Raw genomic sequence first — 5,439 nt, 5'->3', positions numbered from 1 at the left:
GAGGAAAGAAAAGATGACAGAGGAGACAGAAGATGAAGAGGATTTTAGTATGTGCGAATTGGAGAAAGCGGTTAACCCTCCAGGTGCTGACATCGCGTAGCGCGATGTTAGCGTACCTGTTTCCAGTGCTGACCTCGCGGAGCGCGATGTCAGAAACGCGATCTCTTTAAACCACGCTAGTGGCTATATATTACGGAATATCACGAACTATTTTATATAGTATTAAACTAGAAGAAATGCGGAACTCGTTATACTCTATGGAGCACGTCTTTGCTCAAAGACCGGCGCTATACGACAGCTGTTTCTAAGCGTATGTTTATTTCCAAGTCATACGGTTCGGTCGTTCTGTTTATTGCTGTTCCGTCGTTGTTTGCATCATACCTTTGGTGTTGTAGTTGACTATTACTGTTTTATATTGTGTTTTATTGTAAAAATGAGTGAATTAAGTAGGTCTAGTGCAATAAGGAATGTGTTGGACGAACTGGATGAACTATCAGACATTGAAAGTGACAGTAACACTTCTGATATTGACACCGATCTTGAAGATTGCCCTAATGATTGTGACAATGTACTTGTTGATTTATTATCGGGAAGTGGTGAGGAATATCAACCTCAGAGTGATAGTGACACATCTGATAATGATCAGTCTGTAAGTAGAAGTAGTCGTAGGCCTATTCCTGTACATTCAGTAAGCCCACAGCCAGGACCATCTAACATAAATAATGACGAAAATGAACACTCTGTTTCTCCCTCTGGCTCAATTTCTCCACCCCAGAGCCCATCAAGACAATCTCCTGTTGAAGTTAACAGTACTTGGGTTAGGGCTTACCCACCTGAAGATCCTGTTGACGTTGCTGGAAGTTTTCAAGTTAGAAACACAGGTGGAAAAAACTTACCTCCCCGAAACAGTTTACCAATTCAATATTTTTATTTATTTTTTCAGATTTCATTTGGTCCTTGCTAACAAAGGAAACCAATGCCTATGCTAGTGTACAGAAAGAAAAAAAGAGAAATTCTGGCAATATGAAAACACATAGCAGACTTTCAAAGTGGACTGACGTAACAAAAAATGAAATGAAACGTTACTTGGCGTTGATAATAAATATGGGGCTCACTGTTAGAAACAACTACAAAACACTATTGGTCCACCATCAGATCTCAAAAACTTACCTTTTTTTCAGAAAACATGTCCCTTCATAGATTCCAAATAATAAGAGCAAATTTTCACATCAGTTCCTTACGGGCTATTCCAAAAAATCACCCCGGCCATGACCCATGGTATAAAATTAGAGAGTTTTATAATTCCCCTCAACGACAGTTTTAAGAAATATTTCACTCCAGACCAAAATATTTCATTGGATGAATCCATGGTGGGGATGAAGAACAGGTGTTCATTCATACAATACCTTCCAAATAAGCGCCATGCCAGATTTGGTGTGAAAAAATTTGAACTTTGCGACAGCAAGACCAGTTATGTTTTGCATTCAGAGCTGTATAGTGGCAAAGGATTCTTGGCTGATGGAAGTGATGATGCCTTCACACAAAAAGTTGTATTACACATTATGAATAAATGCAGATTATTGAAGAAAAATTATCATCTGTACACAGACAATTATTATACAAAGTTACCATTAGTCCAAACATTACTAGACAACCAAACATATCTCTCAGGCACAATAAATAAAAATTCAAAAGGCATTTGTAAAACTCTCATTGAAATGAAATTACAGGCAAAAGAGTCTGTTTATTTCAGGAAAAATAAAATTTTATTGGTAGGTTATAAAGAAAAAAAAACACGAAAGCCGGTCTACCTTATATCCTCTGCTCTTCATGCTGATGACAGACTTTTTCGAAGTAAAAAAAGTGGAATTGAGGCTATAAAGCCTGTAGTCATCAACGAGTACAACTTGCATATGGGAGGGGTAGATAATAAAGATAAATCCATATACCACCTGACTTGTACTAGGCCAAGTAAAAAATACTGGGTTAAGATTTTTGAAAACTTTTTAGACATGGCGCTACTCAATTCTTATATTTTGTATAAACAAAATACAGATAAACCCATGGATCGTCACCACTTTACAGTCATGATTGTAGAGTCCCTGATAGATGACAGTAAAGAGGCCAATGATTCACCACCCCAAGCAAACCCTGGTCCTGCTGGAGACATGGAACATAAGTTGATTCGACTTCCAGGTGTACGCCTTCGTAAGTGTGTTGTATGTTCAACAAAACAAAAAATCTCTAGAAGTCATTACTGGTGTCCTGCTTGCAACTCTGGTGTCCATCCTACCTGTTATGGTGATCTTAAGCATTTTTGGAGGCCATCAGGGGGAGGCAAGAGGAAAAGGAAGACTCAGGAAGAAGTTGACTCTGACTGAAAACCCTTTTTTATCACACCAGATTGTAAATTTATGTACATAATATATTTTTTTAATTAATTATTTTAGTTTATTGTTGATTTTAATTGTGATATTTTGTGAACTGAACACATTTTGAGACGTGAAAGTGAAGAAAGACTACATGTTACAATGTAGTACACAATGTTTCAAATATCACTGATTTTTTACGTGTTACAATTTATCGTTTTTTGCTCTGAGTGAATTCTGTCAATATGTAAACCCATAAGATGTATATACTTTTGGGTTCATTATTAAATTACCTACAACTTGTATATCTTGGATTTTTATTTTCATAACTTTGGTGAAATGATATCTAAGCTCAAAGTGAAAAAATAAAAACTTTTTTTTTTTTTTTGTCAAGATTTACATTCAGCAATATTTTTACCATGTAAAGGTAAGTCATATAAGTATTATTATCATATTCTGTGATCTTTCCTGAAAATAATGATATATAATATGTAGTATTTACATTAAGGTAACAGTATATAAAAAAAAAACTTTCTAAACGCTTGCAAACATACTGAAAAATGCCCAGCACTTAAGGCAGTTCTAACCAGCACTTGGAGGGTTAAAGAGATGAAAGAGGGGAAATCTGCGGGAATAGACGAGCTGACGGCTGAGATGATAAAGGCGGCGGGACCATTAGGAATGCAATGGTTGTACTCTGTATGAGAGTGATTTGGAAGGAAAAGAAGATACCAGAAGACTGTAAAATGGGAATAATAGTGCCGATTTTTAAGAAAGGCAATAAGCAAAAATGCGAGAATTAAAGGGGAATAACTTTGTTGTGCCATACACAAAAAATTTATGAAAAAATACTGTTGCAGAAAATTAGACCAGTACTGGAAGAAACAGGAAGAGAGGAGCAATGTGGTTTTAGGAAAGGTAGGTCAACGGTGGATGCTATCTTTGTGATGAGACAAGTGTTAGAAAAGAGGTGGGAATACGGAAAAGATACAATGGTAGCTTTTATAGACCTAGAGAAGGCATATGATAAGGTACTGAGAGGAAGGATATGGGAGAGTATGAGAAAGAGAGGATTGCGTGAGGGAATAGTAGTAAAGAATAAAGAACCTGTACGGCATATGTAAAAACAGGGTGAGAATTGAAGAAAAATATACGGAAACTTAAATAAACGGAATAAAACAGAGAGAGGAGTAAGGCAGGGAAGCATATTGTCACCTTTCCTTTTCAATATTATAATAGATGAAATTATTCTAGAAGTACAAGGAAACAGAGGAACAGAAGAACTTAAGACGATAGCATATGCGGATGACATAATGATATGGGAAAATAGGGAAGAAGAGTTAGAACGAGAGTTGAACAAATGGGGAAGAAATATGGTTTAGAGATGAACATACAAAAATGTAAAGTAATGAAAGTAGAGAGAAGGGAAGGAAATAACAAAGACGTGTTAGTTGAAGGAAAAAGACTTGAAAAGGTGAAAAATTTCTGTTATTTAGGATGTATCATAACAGATAGGGGCACAATAAGAGAAGAGATAGGAAACAGAATATGGAAGAGTGGAAAGTGTTTCAATATGGTGAAGAAGATTGTGTGGAGTTGGAACATTGGGAAAGAATCAAAAGTATTGATGTATAAATCTTATTTCCAACCAATTTTATTATATGGAGCAGAGACGTGGACGTGGACTAAAAATGATTTAAGCAGATTGCAAGCTGCAGAAATGAGATTTTTAAGAGGGATAGAGAAGACTACAAGAAGAGATAGAATAAGGAACGAAATAACCAGAGAAAGATTGAAGGTAGTTTCACTGCAAGAGACAATGGAAAGAAGAAGAATACAGTGGATGGGGGATGTGAAGAGGATGGGAGATAATAGAATGCCTAGAATAGCACTGGAGAAGGAGGAAAGAGGAAGAAGACCAAGAGGAAGATGGGAGGACCAAGTGTGGAAAGACATAGAGAGAAGGGGACTACAGAAAATGCAGGTGGAGGAAGAGGAGACCTGGAATGACAGACAAAAGTGGAGGAGGCTGTGTACGACGACCCGTGATAACGGAAACGTCAGATGATGATGATGAGGTGTTCTTCTCCTGTTATGGGACATGGTGTCTTGAGGAAAGCATCTTCACAGAGTCGGTATCCTTCGGGATATCCTGTAGTATGTGTGACGAGCAGGAGGAAATTGCTGAACACTTGCTGTTGTCTGTCCTGCAATAGCAAGGGAACGGTACGCCCTCTTTTGCAGTCTGGACAAGGGAGGCGAATTTCCCAAAGAGGGCCTAATCGATTGTTTCGGCGGTTAGTAGAACTGCTGAAACTGTAGAAGTCATGGTATATCTTTCGGGGTGCACTTCCCACAGAGGAAGAGTTTGTGTTTCCGAAGATTAAGAAGTACTTTCTAAAAGATGAGTTCTTGTCATCTTGTGTTGCAATGACGAGACTTGAGGATTAGTTGTGGAATCCTGCCTCGGGTCTGATGGTTGGAGTAATGAGGTGATGGATGTCAACTTTGGAGATTTTAGGAACCTCATAAGGTCTACTAACGTCTTCCCCTGCGTCGACAGTTTTGTGGCCGAGAGGGATTTTTTTTTTTTTTTTTTTTTTATATAAGGGGCAAAAAACGCTGAGGTTATCATTGCCCTCAAGAAAGAATTGGACACCTACTCGTATCTGGTAGTGTCAATTAGGTGCATACAGATTACATTGTATATAACAAAAATAGGAATTACGACAAGTAGGTGAGTAAATAATTTATACTTAAAACTAGATAACAATAAATATGACAAGGGAAAGACTGTAGAGAGGTCTTAACCTATATAAGGACTAAAAGATAAATAGAACATAAATAAGGACAAGGTACATAACATTAATTAAATAAACTGTAAAAACTTAACACAATTTACTGCCACCAAGTTAGCTGTAAAGGGGCTAATTTGGCAGCTGTCAAGAATGATATATAAAATAAATAATAAAATTTATAAATATTAACAACAATAGATAATCTGAATAAATAAATTTAAAATTTAAATTATATTTTATTAATCAGCGACGTTGCATTCAGAAAACAACAG

This window comes from Homalodisca vitripennis, unplaced genomic scaffold (genome assembly GCF_021130785.1).
Source record: "Homalodisca vitripennis isolate AUS2020 unplaced genomic scaffold, UT_GWSS_2.1 ScUCBcl_2835;HRSCAF=7954, whole genome shotgun sequence".
Lineage (NCBI taxonomy): Eukaryota > Metazoa > Arthropoda > Insecta > Hemiptera > Cicadellidae > Homalodisca > Homalodisca vitripennis.
This window is presented reverse-complemented; position numbering follows the sequence as displayed.